This window comes from Mustela erminea, chromosome 16, assembly GCF_009829155.1.
Source record: "Mustela erminea isolate mMusErm1 chromosome 16, mMusErm1.Pri, whole genome shotgun sequence".
Taxonomy (NCBI): Eukaryota; Metazoa; Chordata; class Mammalia; order Carnivora; family Mustelidae; genus Mustela; species Mustela erminea.
In genome coordinates this window covers 25,496,760-25,512,584 of record NC_045629.1, presented here as the reverse complement: position 1 = coordinate 25,512,584, position 15,825 = coordinate 25,496,760, and the positions used below count along the sequence as shown (strand labels likewise).

General features: G+C 42.5%; 1 long non-coding RNA gene across 1 annotated transcript; it reads right to left on the bottom strand.

Moving 5' to 3' along the window:
* Window positions 1-5,042: 5,042 nt before the first annotated feature.
* Window positions 5,043-14,174, bottom strand: LOC116575218. Its single transcript, XR_004279654.1, has 3 exons — window positions 13,601-14,174; window positions 11,116-11,283; window positions 5,043-5,167 (listed from the first exon to the last, which is right to left on the bottom strand). It is a non-coding gene; the product is annotated as an uncharacterized LOC116575218 (long non-coding RNA).
* Between the last annotated feature and the right edge of the window lie 1,651 nt (window positions 14,175-15,825).

Genomic DNA, 15,825 nt, shown 5'->3' with positions numbered 1-15,825 from the left:
GAAAGGAGACACTTAGTTGACTGAGCCACCCAGGAGCCCTTTCATTATCCTTTCATCCATTGATGGACATTTCAGTTGCTTCTTATTGTTGAGTTTTAAGAGTTCTTTATATATTCTGGATGTAGACCAATTTGCCAATATTTTTCTTTTATGGCTCACGTTCTTTCTTTATTTGTATTTTTTATAACAGTTGGATCATGTTTTTGGTGACCTATTTATGAATCTTTTCAAAATCCCAAGTCAAAAAGATTTTCTCATATGTTTTCTTCTGGAGATTTTATAGGCTCAGCTCTTACATATTAGTGTATCTATCATCCACTTTGAGTTAATGTTTGTGAGTTGCATAAAGGTCTAAATTCATGTGTTTGCATTTAGATATTCTACTGGCCCGGTACCAATTCTTGAAAAGCCGATGCTTTCCCCCACTGAATTGCTTTGACACATTTCAAAAATCAATTGACCGTATATGTAAGGGTTTATTTGTCGAATTTCTTTTCTGTTCTGTTGATCTGTATGTTCATCATTATGCCAATACCATGTATTCTTGACTGCTGTAGCTTTCATATAATAATTTTTAAGATTAAGCTTTACATAGCAAGCTTTGATATTTTCAAACCTTTTCAAGGAAATTTCAAAGCTTTTCAAAGAAATTTCAAAATTTCTATTAAGATTTTTAAAAATTTGTTTTAGGTCCTTCGCATTTCCATACGAATGCTTGCAAACAAGGAGAGTTTTGTCTCTTCCTTCCCAGTCTGTATTTTATTTGTCATGTCTTACTGCACTGGCTACAACCTTCATTTGAACAGAAGTGGTGACAGCAGACTGTATTGCATTATTCCCAGCCTTTTTTCAAAAATTTTAATTAACATTTTTTTTCTTTCCTTACAAGTATGTTTTTTCAATTAATTTTTTTTTAAAAATTCCAGTGTAGTTAACACACAGTGTTATATTAGTTTTAGGGGCATAATATAGTGACTCAACAATTCTATACATAACTCGGTCCTCATCGTGACAAATGTGCTCTCTAATCCTCATACCCCTCCTCCCTCCCACCCCTCTCTCTGGTAACCATCCGTTTGGTCTCCACAGTTAAGAGTACTTTTTGGTTTGTCTCTTTTTTCTTTGTTTTGTTTCTTAAATTCCACATATGAGTGAAATCATATGGCATTTGTCTTTGACTGGCTTATTTAGCTTAGCATTATTCCCAATCTTAGGGGGAAAGCATTCAGTTTTTTGGCACTAACTAAAAAGCATGCTGTTAGTTTTTGTTGGTGCCTTTATCAGACTGAGGACATTCTTTCTATACCTAGTTTGTCAAGAGTTTTCATCATTAATGGGCATTGGATTTAGTCAAGTGCTCAGTCTGCTGTGATGGTCATGTGATCTTTGTCCAGTCTTCTACTTACATATTACATGAATTATTTGATTTTGGGTTGTTAAACCAATCTTGCATTCCTGGGATAAATCCCACTTGCCCAGGGTGCATAATTCTTTTAGTATGTTTCTGGAATCAGTTAACTAATATTATGTTAAATATTTTTATGTCTGTTCATAAGGGATATTGGTTTGTTTAGTTCTTTTTTTCTTGTGATGTATTTATCCGGCCTTGGTATCAGATTAATACTGTCCTCGGTGAATTAGTTAATAGTTGTTTTCTCCTTCTTTATTTTTCTGAAGGACTTTGGGTAGGGTTGGTATTTGTTTTTTAAATGTTGATACAGTTTGCTAACAAAGTCATTTGACCGTGAGCTTTACTTTATGTAATGATATTTAGTTCCTAGTTTATTTTCTTTACACTTTATAATTCTATTAAGATTTTTAAAAATTTCTTCTTGAATCTGTTTTAATAATTTTTAGGAATTTAATAGTCATTTTAGGAATTTGACTACTTCATCTAAATCATCTAATTTGTTGGCATGAAGTTGTTCATAATGTTCCCTTAAAAGACTTTTAATTTCTGTAGGTTCTCTAGGTATGATACCACTTACAGTTTTAATTTTGGTATTTTGTGCTTTCTCTCCTTTGTTTTTTTTAATCCCTTGGTCATTTTTGTTAAAATTTTCTCAAATTTCTGGGTCTTTTTGGAAGACCAACTTTGGTTTCCTTGATTTCTTCTATTAATTTTCTCTTTTCTATTTGTTAATTTCTACTCTGAGCTTCTTTTTTTTTTTTTTTTTTTTTTACCCTGGACTTACTTTTGGCTTGAATTGGCTTTTTAAGATACAAAATTAAGTTACCATTTTTTAGGGTTTTTTTTCCTTTCCTTTTTTTTTTTTTTTAAGATTTTATTCATTTATTTGACGGAGAAGCACACAGTGAGAGAGGGAACACAAGCAGGGGGAGTGAGAAAGGGAGAAGCAGGCCTCTTGCTGAGCAGGGAAAGGGATGTTGGGCTCCACCCCAGGGCCCTGGGATCATGACCTGAGCCGAAGGCAGATGCTTGACAACTGAGCCACCTAGGCACCCAGTTTTCTTCCTTTTCAATGTAAGTGTTAAAATCCATAAATTACTCTGCCAGCATGCTTTGGTTGTGACTAAAATTCTGATATGGCATATTTTTCCAGGTTGGCTCAGTTCAAGATACTTTCTAATTTATATTTCCCTGTGATCTCTTTTTTTTGACTCATAATATTCTGTGAATAACCTGGATTTTGCCTTCATACGTACTTGACACATATGTAGAAATGAATTAGGGGAGCAACGGAGTATGGTACTGAAATATGCCTTGAGATCAGCTCCCATGGTCACATACCTCTACTGCCTAGCAGAACTAAGCATGCACTCTGAAGCCAGGCCAACTTTTTTTGAATCCCATCTTTATCACTTACTGCCCTGTGACCTTGAGCAAGTTATTTAATCCTTCCTAGCCCAGTTTCCTTACTCTATATCATAAAGTTGCTGCAAGGAATAAATGAGTGATATATGTAAAGCACTTAGTGTCTGGCAAATAGTAAGTCTTATATGTTCGCTCATCAATAACCAAGCCTAAAGAGTCTCTCCCCTTTAACTATTAACAGTAGCCAGTGGAATTGGATGGAGAAAATCTACAAGCATAGTTTAAAATGAATTTCTGTGTTGTAAGACTTCTTAGGGAATAGAGTGTCAGGGTTGAAAACCAACACTTAACTTTTTATTTGAAAGGACTAAACTGCTGTAAAATATGAATATATATAGGAATTTTATTTTAATCCCATAAAAGAAACAAAAGGATGACACTTGCAACACATGCTACACAAGATGGTTATCTTGCCTATATTTTATGGCATGATTAATGTCATGAGAACCCCAAGTATCTGAGATAGTTGCAATTTTCCTTTATGATGTCACCCATCTTTAACAGTCTTTCCTTCTGATTCTTACCATTAGTGACATTTATTATACTTGTTAGGATGTCTGTTTTTCCACCACAGTGTACATTCTTTATAAGCAGAGACTACAGCTTTTCATTATTATTCCTGAGCCTGGAATATAGTAGGTGCTTAATAAATATTTGTTGAATATATATATATTTATACATACACACACATATATATGTGTGTGTGTATGTATATATACATATGTATATATACATACACACACACATATGTATATGTGAATGAATGAATGAACGTATACTTAAAGTAAAAAACTCTAGAGACATCCACTCCCCCTTTTAGGGCTGTGTGGTATTTCCTTTCAGACTATTTCTTAGAGCAGTCAACAAAGGAGCTATTTCATTGGTGAAGGTAGAAGTAACCAATGTTGATTTAGAAGGAGGAGAAATGTATGTGAGGCTTTAATATTTATGAACCCTCCTGTGGTATCTGAAAAAAAATTACTTTCCAAAGTAGATTCCCCTTAGAGGTAAAGAATACTGTGATGGTTAGTATTACGTGTCAGCTTGACTGGGCCAGGGGATACCCAGATAGCTGGCACCATTCCTGGTTGTGTCTGTGAGGTTTTTTCTGGAAGAGATTCTACAGTAAACTGAGTAAAAAGATTACCTTCACCTATATGTACAGGCATCCAATCCACAAAAAGGCCGAGGAAGGGCAAATCCCCTGCTCTTGGACAGGGGAGCTCCTGGTTCGCAGGCCTTTGGACTTAGACTGAATTATACCATTGGCGTTACCGGGTCTCCAGCCTCTAGACGGCTGACTGAGACTTTTTGACCTCCATCACTATATGAGCCAATTCCTATAATACATCTCCTCTTACGTATCTCTCTATATACATTTTTCTGTTTCTCTAGAGAACCCTGACTACAAATATATTATGGTCAACTTCCTGAAATCTGTTTAACCGCAGATGAGTAGGCTAGACCAGTTAGTCCAACCAACTAGTTAATTCCGTCTGCCTTTGGATGATGATCCAAGACCCAAACACAAGCCAATTCTGTCTAGTGAAATATGGGAGGACATCTGTAAGCAACTGCCGAGAAAGTTACATCTCTCCCATGAGAAAGGAGAGACTCACTATGGGACTAGATGCTATTTCTTCCTTTTAGGCATTGTCTTATCTGGATACACCACCTGGAATAGTTGCAATAAAAGCATGAAGGTGGGGGCACCTGGGTGACTCAGTGGGTTAAAGTCTCTGCCTTTGGCTCAGGTCCTGATCCCAGCGTCCTGGGATCAAGCCCCGGATCAGGCTCTCTGCTCAGCGGGGAGTCTGTTTCCTCCTCTCTCTCTCTGCCTGCCTCTCTGCCTACTTGTGATCTATCTGCCAAATACATAAATAAAATCTTAAAAAAAAAAAAAGGCACAAAGGCGAAGCCAGTCCAGCAGGGGCAATGCAAAGAAATGGAAGGAGCCTGAGATGTTGATGGTGATGCCATTAGGTAGTTAAATCAAATTCCGTGAATTGATACATACAAACACACATGGATTTCATATATAATTTTTTTCTCAACCTTTTGAGAATAAGTTACAAATATCATGAACTTTAACCATAAAATGTTTCTCTTTCTTAGAAACTAGGGAAATCTTTTACATAACTATATATAACTATGAAATTCAGAAAATTTAACACTGATACATTACTGTTACTAAAAGACATTTCAATAATCGTCCCAATATTGTTTCTAGCAATACTTCTGTCTTGACAAGAATCCAGTCCAGGATGATGCATTACATTTTGTTGTCATAGCTCTTTAATCTGGAATGGCCATTCAGAATTTCTTTGTCTTCTACAAAAAAAAAAAAAAAAAAAAAAAAAAAAAAAAAAAAAAGTTTAAGAGAACACATCAGTTTGGTAGAATTTCACTCAGCTTGGGTTTATCTGGTAGTTTCCCCATGATCAGAAGCAGGTTATACAGTTTTGGCAGCAACACAACACTGTTGATGTTAAGTCCTTTGCAATGCATCACATCGGGAGAGATATAAAGTCAATTCTCCCTGTTACTCGTGGAGTAAACTTTAGTTACTTGCTTACAGCAGAATCCACCTCTGGCTCATTCTTATGACTTTAATGCCTAAACTCTCAGTGGGACACAGAATCATCCTTCTTAGGTGATTGGTGGGCTGCATGGAGTCATTTCCATGATTTCCTGGATAGGCTTTAAATTATAGGGCCCCTTGGTAAGGAATGGGTTCAAGATGTACTTTGAGAGCTGAATTTGGAATAAGTGGGGATTGCGCCCTCAAATATTCAAGGAGCCCATTGCCAGATAATCCTAAATCAGTGGAAAGAGTTAACAAGGACAAGGGCCATCTGGTTTTCCTTAAGGAGGGCTAAGCTTTCCCCAAATATCATTCCTTTACACCTGAAGAAGTTTTAAATGGTCCTGTTCCCATGGAATCCTCAACCAATGTAGACCTGACCTGTGATTTATATAAAAAGTAGCTGGTCCTTAATTTTCCCCACAATGGCTTCATTCTTACCTTATGAACCTGCTTTGTCAGTGTTCGCTTTGATTTATGGAAGATTTCAAACTCCCCAAATAACTATCCCTTTTCTTTTCATTAAAGTTAATCCCCACAAAGACACTTTCATCCTCTGATTAGTCATGCCCCAGTGAACCTTGCTAACCAGAGGCTAAGTTATTGATGTGTTAAAGAGGTAATCTCTAAGTCTTGGGACCACTGAAGAAACCCCAACATGTTATTTGACAGTCAGAATCTCACAATGTATTGCCTCCTTTGAGCAGCCTTGGTCGCATGCGTTCCTTGGGGTCCATAAATCTCTCTGGCCCGACTGTCTGTGAGGACTGAGTTATTGTGGGGCTGAGTTTAGGCTGCCAACACACTGCCCTGCACCCCGGGGTATCACGGTGCCTTCTCCAGACTCCAGTTTCCATTCCCAGTAACATGTACTCAGTAACAAATCTCTTACACCAGAAGCAGCAGCTCATTGTTTGATGCCCTGACTATGGCTTTCCTCATAAATTTGCAGCAACCCACAAGTCAACAAGGCTGTAAGCTCAGTGTGATACTGGCCACCAATGGCACTAACCCTTTCTCCTACCTATTGATTTTGAGCAAAGTGCAAGCTTGGCTCACCCATTAGTGAGTCTTAGATAATGTTGATGTCCTATCCGTACAGAAGAGCAGCCCACATGGAAATGTGGAATAATCCCTCAACAACAAATGTTAAGTTTGTAAAAAAAAACAACAAAAAAAAACCCAGTAAACCTTAAACCTTTTTACACATATGAGGTTCAGTCTGACGCATATAAAGACAATGTTTCTCAGCTGGCAGGATCGTTCATAGGACGGTCTGTGCCTGTGGTTTAGTGTTTGGCTTCTTCAGTGCTTACAGCAAATGGCCAGAGAGATTCCTAGTCTTTGTGACAACCTCAAATACCCACAGATATTTTTTTTCCCCCTGAAAACTGTTTCAATAGTCTCCTGGAAAGATAACACCCTCCCCTCTCCAAGTTAGCTAAGAACCACAGTCTTAAAAGAAAAACAGCGGAAGGAGGAGATCTTAAGTACTACCTTTCCGATTTACAGGCAGAAGACCCATCCCAAGAAAACCTATTGACCCTGGCTTTGTTGTTGTTGTTGTTGTTATTGTTCAATAATACCCACGTGTTAGCATATGCTTCTGAAGGTCAGAAGGCCAGGTGGGCCCCGCTGGGGTCTAGGCCTAGGGTATCTCTAGGCTGAAACCCAGCTGTCAGCTGGACTAATCTCAAAGCTCCGGAAAAGAATTGCTTCCAGGCTCATTCAGGTTGTTCACAGAATTTAGCTCCTTGTGGTCGTAGGACTGAATGTCCCATTTCTTGCTGAAGGTCAGCCAAGACCAGCTTCTAGAGGCCGTTCACGTTCCTTCTCAGGTAACCCCCTCAATCTTCCAACCAGCGACATCATGAATCATTCCCTCATTTGGAATCCCTCTGCCTTCCTCTTCTGCCACCAACTGGAGGCAGCACTCACTGAGCTCAACATATGGCCTATGCCCTCTTTATTGAGATGAACCCACTGATCATGAGCTTGGATGTTGGGACATTGTTAAATTCTTATAAAATTGTCTAATGGCTTACTCTCCATGTCGGTACTTTACTCATTGAGGAGCAGTTTATTTTCTTAAGTGAAAATTATTTTTTTAATTGTGTCAATTACACAGAAGACAGATGATAGATACCAAAAACTCAGAGAACTGCTGTGATACTGTGATTTGTCCTTGTCTTTAGTTCTGGCGCAGAGCTCCTAAAACCCTTGGAATTTCCTAAGTGATGAGAGGGATAAAGGTGTCTAGCATGCTAATAAGGTGACTTTTGGAAAGCCACTAGGTAACCTAAGGATGGGGGCTAGTTGCCCCGGGAATTAAGCATGTGATTAGAGGGTTGGAACATTCAGCCCCACCTCCTGACTTCTGGGCAGAAGTGAAGGGGCTGGAGATCGAATCTAATCACCAACGGCCAATGATTTAGTCAATTGTGCCTCTGCAGTGAAGCCTCCATAAAAACCCAAAGGGATAGCGTTCAGAGAACTGAGATCGGAGATTCTGTAGCCTGACGATCAGAAGCACAGAGGACAATGTGCACTTGCTACTGCCATCTGAAGTTGCAGGGCGGGGCGGGGGGGTAGCAGTCTTGTAGGACTGAACGCTTGACCTGTGGGGTCTGACCCTATGTACACAGTGTCAGAACTGAATCGAGTTAATTGCCTGACAGTGGGGAAAACCCCACTGATTAGAACTGGGTGCAGAATCAGAACTGGATAGCTCATACCCTCCTCAGCCACCTTTCCACAATCTCACTACCTTCTCTCTCTAGAAGAAACCCCAGGTATGAGCCGGTGGGCATACCTCCAGACAACTTTTAACACTTTACATACATTTATATGCACCCCTGGAAAAGGCACAGTCTTGTTTCATGTAGGTGTTTTTATATAAATGATTACCACCCTCTACATCTAATCTGAAAGTTGCTTTTATCGCCAAGCAGTATGTTTGGGGGGTTATCTCTGGTGGTTCATCCATATGGATGTGATTCATTTCTCTGAATGTCCTGTGTGTTGTTTTATTTAGGCATTCCCCCTTTTGCTGTATACTTTTATAGTTCTCACATTTGCAAGCCGTGCTGCACTGGCTCTCTTGCGTATGCCTCCTTGTGGGGAGGCACAAGTGTTTCTCTAGAGAAGATACCTACAAGTGTAATGGCTGGTCCTGCGGTAGGACCTCTGAGTTATAAGAGATACAGTTAAATTGTTGCCCCTGAGGACCAGGTGAGACTAATCTAATCTACAGTCACAGCACTCTAAGGTCTCTCTTACTCCACATCTTCACCACACTAGACCCCATCCCGCTTAAATATTGCCAGTCCCATAGGGATGACTTCAGTCCATCTGGTTTTTGTTTGTTTGTGTGTTTGCTTTTTTATTAAAGTACAGTTGACACAATGTTACATTAGTTTCACCTCTATAACATAGTGATTCCACAAGTCTAATGTTATGCTCTGCTCACCACGAGTGTGGGTTCTATCTGTCACCACACAATAACAACATAGGTCCTCCTTGTTTTGATTTACATTTCCCTGTGTGCTAATGAGATGGAGTGACTTCTTATATGTTTATTGGCCATTTACAGATCCTCTTTTAAAAAACTACTGCTCGGGGCGCCTGGGTAGCTCAGTGGGCTGAGGCTTCTATCTTTGGCTCGGGTCGTGGTCTCAGGGTCCTGGGATCGAGCCCCGCACCGGGCTTTCTGCTCAGTAGGGAGCCTGCTTTCTCCTCTCTCTCTGCCTGCCTCTCTGCCTACTTGTGATCTCTGTGTGTCAAATAAATAAATAAAATCTTTAAAAAAACAAAAAAACTACTGCTCATATTCTTTAACCATTTTAAAATTGGATTATTTGTCTCTTAATGATTTACAAGCATTCTAAGTAACTTATCTTTCACATAGAGTCGTAATGATAATTTCTACATTTTCTTCTCATAATTTTACATTTAGGTCTTAAATCCATCTCGAATTTTGGGAAGGTTGGAGGTCTTAAGTGGGTGTATATGATGGGAGATGGTGATTTTAGTCTCTTTCATGTGTCCATTTATTGAATAATCTGCCTTCTCCCCAGTGATTTGAAATGCTGCCCCTATCTTCTTCCATATACCATATACCATATACTATATACCATAACCTACCGTAACCCCAGTCACGTGAGTTCGCTCCTTGATGAGTCACAAAAACCACACCAAGTAGTCATTGCACAAAGGGAACTTCATTTGCAGCAAGTAAGGAGATGACAGGCAGTAAGTTCCAAAACCATGACTCCTCAAGCAAGGGTGAATGGGTTCCTTGTATTTAGGGCAAGATTGAATATTTAGGAAGGGGAGAGTATCATCATACATGCAGGTGGGCTTAAGGTTGCACATGTGCCTTAGGGAAGCATGCCTATTCACACACTGTGTGTTATGTAAATGAGGCTTGTGCTCCTCTTTGGGTGGAGAGTTCAGTATTATAATGAAGGGGTAACTGTCAATCCCTCCACGGGCTCCTCCACAGCCATTGAACAGGCATGAGTCGGATGGGGCAAGAACTGGTGGGAAGGGCCTCGGGCCACTGGGGCTTTTCATCTGGGCTGGTGTTATTGCATGAGGGGTAGTTCTGGTTTCCATCAGGGGATGCTATGCCCGTTGGCTCTTTAGCCTGAGTCAGATATAAACTTGACTCGGGCAAAGAAGAACTTGAAAGAAGAGCTTATGGAGGGATGCCTGGGTGGCTCAGTGGGTTAAGTCTCTGTCTTCAGCTCAGGTCATGATCTCAGGGTCCTGGGATCGAGCCCCACATCGGGCTCTCTGCTTGGCAGGGAGCTTGCTTCCTCCTCTCTTTCTGCCTACCTCTCTGCCTACTTGTGATCTCTCTCTCTTTGTGTCAAACAAACAAATAAATAAATAAATCTTAAAAAAAAAAAAAAGAAGAAGAAGAGCTTATGGAAAAAATGAGAGACAAAGTTGGGGGAGAGCCAAAAGAACTTAAGAACTACTAATGGTGGCAAGGCTTAAGAACTCCTAGTGGCCTGCTGTCGACCAGAAGGCTGACCAATAACAGAAACAGTCCGCTGACACGTATCTTGTATGTTACATGCATCATATACTATATTCTGACAATAAGGTCAGCTAAGAAAACGTTATCAAGAAAACCGTAAGAAAGAGAAAGTACATGGACAGTACAGTATTGTATCTATTGAAAAAAAAATCTGCCTCTCAGTGGACCCGCGTAGTTCAAATCTGTTCTGTTCAAGGGTCCCCGGTACATAACGCAAAACGCAACTGAGCATCTTAATGCAGCTGGGGAGGAGCGCCAAGGACGCTGAGAGAGTGACTGCATGGCCCCCGGGGTAGCCTTTTTGAGCCAAGCTGGAGCCAAGAGCAGAAGGATGAAGGCAAGAGCAGGAGCATGACCTGGGAGAAGCCCCAGATCAAAGGCCTTGAGGGGGGAGGGGTCATGGTCTTGAGGATCCCACGGAAGCCAGCATGGACACGAGAGCCAGATCATCAGAGGACTGCGGGCCACAGTACGGAGGCTGGGTTGTACCGCACTTGGCAATGAGAAGCAGGGGGAGGCCAGGGAAGGGAAGGGAAGAACTATGCGCTTATTAGAACAGGTTCTTCACAGCAACAAATCTGGAAGTGGGTATCATCTAGAGCTGTCACCTCCTGTGGGTTTTAAAAAAGATGGTAATCATCATTTTACCATTTTCCTGTTGCTACCCTCTCCTTTGGTTTCAGTCTCAGTCTTTTGTAGGACAGTAATTCCAGTTGAACAGGACATCACTGTACTGTTTTTCTTGAAGTCAGCTGATGAATAAACCCCGTTCTCTTCATTTTGACGGCTGGGTAGCAGCTTTGCCGTGTTCTTTAGCTGGATGGGGAAAGAAATAGAGGGAATGAGCGAATGAAGATTTCGTTTTCCTTCCTCCCGGCCTGGAGATGCACTCGGGCTTTCATGTGACAAAAGTGAAGTCTGCGCTGAAAGTCAGTGAGACTGGCATCAGCCTGGGGGTGGCCGGCTCTGTCTCAGGCTACGGACAGGCAAGCACCGTGGTTTTCCGCTTTGGATCTCCTGCTTTGGTACTGAGACTGTCAATCAGTGGGATCCAATCACCCATGGCCGGGACTTCTTTTCTTTAGCTTTTCATAAACCTTGGCCAGGCTCCACAGCAACTGGTAATAAAAATACTCAGTTACTGTAGATGGGATTAAGTGTCATGTTTTGTTATGCATCAGAAACTGATTTTGAAACAGGAAGCAAAAGGTAAGACCAGCTCTGGAGGGAAACGTATTAACAATGGAATCCTCCATTACCTGTCACTGGGAGTGGTCTTTCAAAAACCGCTTTTGCAAACCATAAAAATACCCAGTAAATCTTCATGTTTGCAAAGGGCAATATTAAGAACTCTGGACTCATACTGGTTCTGGACACTTTATTTAGCCTGGAAGCCTCATTTTTCCGATCTGTAAAGTGAAAATAATTGTACCTTTTCACTGGGTGATGGGAATAAATGAGGTAATACACTATATATGTGTGTGTATATATATAAAATGCATTTTAGACTTGTGCCTAGGGTTCCTCTGATAACGTTGTTAGTCTTATTTCTGAGAGGAAAAGGCCAGCCTTTTCTACAGGAAATCTGAATGAAAAACTACAAACTACAAGAAATCACAATGAAACTGTGTGTTATGGGGCACCTGGGTGGCTTAGTTGGTTAAGTGTCTGCCTTCAGCTCAGGTCATGATCCTAGGGTCCTGGGATGGAGCCCCACATTGCGATCCCAGCTCAGCTGGGAGTCCGCTTCTCCCTCTCCCTCTGCCACTCCCCATTGCTCATTCTCTCTCTTTCTCTAATAAATAAATAAAATCTTTTAAGAAAGAAGAAGAAGAAGAAGAAAGAAACTATGTGTTAGGCCTGGAGAATATATGGAATGCATGTTCCAAAACATAGTGACTGTCCTCATACATGTTCCAGCAACATGTATCATAATCGCCGGTCTGGCCTGTACTCCGTGGTCTGAAGTTGAGACCAGGGCTCACCCTTGTGGGCTCAGGTCCTCTTCCCCGCTCTCACTTCACCCCATCCATTCATCTGATCTTGTCTCTAAATATTGATCGCTTTTTCTCTCTGCTTTCCAGCCTTTGGTTTAGACCAGGGATTGGCACACTTTTTCTGAAAAGTGTGAGATAGTAAAGATTTTTTGCTGTACCAACCATACAGTGTCTATTACAACTACTCAACCCCGTGATCCTAGCACAAAAGCAGCCATAGTTATGTAAAAGAATAGGTGTGACTGTGTTCTAATAAAACTTTATTTATAAAAACAGGTGGAGGTCCAGATTTCACTCAGAGGAGGTAGTTAGCTGGCCCCTGATTTAGACCACCATGATCTCTTGGAGGTTAGGAGTATGGTCCCCAGGCTGCACTGCAGGTCTGATCTAATTCTCTCACCTTCAATTTAAAATCTTTCAATGGTTTCCTTCCTTCCTTCCTCCCCTTCCTTTTTTTTTTTTTTTGCAAAGGGTGGTCTTGAACCCTATCATTAAAATCACTTGACTGCTTTTCTGAATGCAACGATCGACACTCCTCTCCAGAGCCACTAAAACAGAGCTGGATATTGATGAGTATCCCTTGGAATTCCAATGCAGGAGTTCTCAAAGTGAGCCCATGGACCCCTGAGGGTACCTCGTGTGCTTTTGGGAGGTCTGTGATGCAGGGAAGAATCATGAAGTGTGTTGAGGGCGGGAAGAAAGCCTTATGGAGAACGTGATACCTGAATAAAGGCCTGGAGGAGGAAGTGTATCTCTGCAAGGAATATTCCAGACAGAGAGAAAGCCCCCAGGCTGGCATGAATGGTGAGGAGGCCAGTGTGGTTGCTGTGTGTGTTGTGGGCCGGGGCGGGCGGGGGGGGAGGGGGAGGCGAGGAAGAGAGAGCAATGAGAGAGGAGGAGACAGGGCCGCAGAGGAAAGGGGCCAGACAGATGGAGTAGGGCCTTGGAGGCCATTGAGAGACTTGGCTTTCTGCTCAGAACAAAATGGGAGCTGTTGGAGAGTTTCAGGTCAAATTATGCAAGCTATTCCAGGAATTCTAGCCATCTCTTCCTCCTTCCTCACACTCAGTCTGAGCATTTATCTCTCTCCCCCTGTGGGCTGCAAGTCCCCTGAGGATCCAGGCTCTCTGTCTTACCTGCAGCAGTGCCAGCCATGCCCTGGGTCCTGTGGGTACTCAACAAGTAGTGATGAATGTCAAATGCTTTTGTTTTCCTCCGTGGCTGGATTCTGATTTTAGTTTGGTAAAAACCTCTTGAGAAAGAAAACAGCCTTTTCCAAATAAACATGAAAAAAAAATAGTCATTTTTCTATGCGAAGCTTAATAAATGACATATTATCTTTTTAAAAAAAAAAATCCCACCATCAAAAACACTTCACCAGAGAATGAGAAATCAACATGCCTTTCCTTTGTGATCATAAATAAATCTGAATTAAAAAATTAGTGTTTTCCGGATGCGATTCTGTGGCATTAGAAAAGCAAATCCCTCTTTTCTGTAGTGGGCCATTAGGGAGTTTCACAATTCTCTTTTCCGCTCTTCTCAGAATGTGGCTGGCCTCCTGTGTTGTCGCGTCCCCTCCACCTCCCTGTGAGGATCTTTCTGGGCAGCGCCTTCCTCAGCACCATCTAAGGAAGGGTTAGGCAGTTGGCACTGACCACACCAGTGACCCCCGGCCCGAGACCCCACGGCTGGACCGCGGGGGCTGGGCCGTGTGGCTCCCGCTCTTCATTCTGGCCCAGTATTTTCTTCCCCTTTCTTTCCCTGGCGTGGACAACCAGTCCTGCCCCTGGGACGGGAAACCTAGGGAGGCGAAACACACCTGCCACCAGGGACTGCCCTTCCCCACCCCCTTTACTTTCAAAAAGGGGCATGAGGAAAGGAAAGGCGCCCACGTTGTTTTCCAAAGCTTGACGCCTGACAAACTGAAGGAGGGGATTTTAAGGAAGAAGAATATCACAGCTCAAAGGAATTATAGTATCCTAGCACACATATTTGTGTGCGTGTTTGTAAGTGTGTGGTCCCTGGGGCTTTTGTTCCCACCAGGAGCTGTCCTTTTTATCTGTATTTGCAAGAAAAAGCCTATTAGTTCCTCTTGCTCTGTGTCTAAGGAATCATTTCCCTTGGGACGGCAGTTTTCAGATGCGCTGACGAGGCGTTTCCTTAGAGCAGGGGAGACTTCGAATCCCTGCCTCTAGACTGAAGGTCTGAATGTGCTGTGCAGCCCACAGGGCGGGGGCCGGCGCGGGCTGGAGCAAATGGGGTCGGTCCAGCGGCCTGCACATGGCTTGTCCCGTGGAAGGAGTGTTGTTAGTATTTGTTCAACAGAGGAGTGTGAGGTGTTAACATGATTTACAGTGCTAACCAATGTGCTTCCCAATATTTCTTCTACCCCTTAACCCTCGCTGCACCCCAAGGAAGCAGCCACTGGGAGGCCTTCACTGCCCCAGGGAGTGAATGATCGGAAAGACAGGGCTTTTGAGGGAACTCGGAGCAGAAACCACTGATTTGGGCAAATTCCTTATGAATTAGATTTCCTGAGTTAGTGGAGCCTGAGTGGGGAAAGCACTCTGCCATTGTTCCTAGAAGCCGTGTCCCAGGCGGAGAGCTGGCAGCCCATCCCGCAAGAGTGTTTGAGGAATCTGAGAGATGAGACCAGGAGGTGGGTACCAAGACCCCAGAGGACATGGCTGGGATGGCCTCACCTGGGAGTTAAAGAATGTTCTCCATGAGCCTAAGGGTGGCATGGAATGGGGGAGAGCCTGCCTCTGTGGGTGCAGCAGCAGAACTGTAGTGGACCCCCAGAGAGCTAGCAACCACTCCCCCAGCTGCCTCTCTACTGCTCAGAGCAGAACACAGCGGTGCCCAAAGCAGGCACTCCACTCCACAACCATTGTATTAATGGATGGAGGTACTCAGGGAATAGTCTAGTTTTCCACTCTTCCCTTGGCTAAGTTGTAACCCATTTTGTGTCTGTTACTCATTTATAAAGCAGAGACAATCTTTTTTTCCCCCAATTTTATTTATTTATTTGAGAGAGAGAGAGAGAGAGAAAGAGTTGGGGGGAGGGGCCGAGAGAGAGGGAGAAGCAGATTCCCCGCTGAGCAGGAGGCCGGATGTGGATGCATGGCTTGATTCCAGAGCCCTGGAACCACGGCTGGAGCAGACACTCAACTGACTGAGCCACCCAGGCGCCCTAAAGCAGAGACATTCTCACACCTCACTAGAAACAGGGAAAAATAGCCTCCGTGTACCCTGTGAGACATTGTAAGGAGGGCATTGACACATAAGACATGCTCCCCAAACCCAAATACATACCAGTTGGGAGAATAAGGCTCAGGGAGTAAAAGGAGAAAAGTAAGTA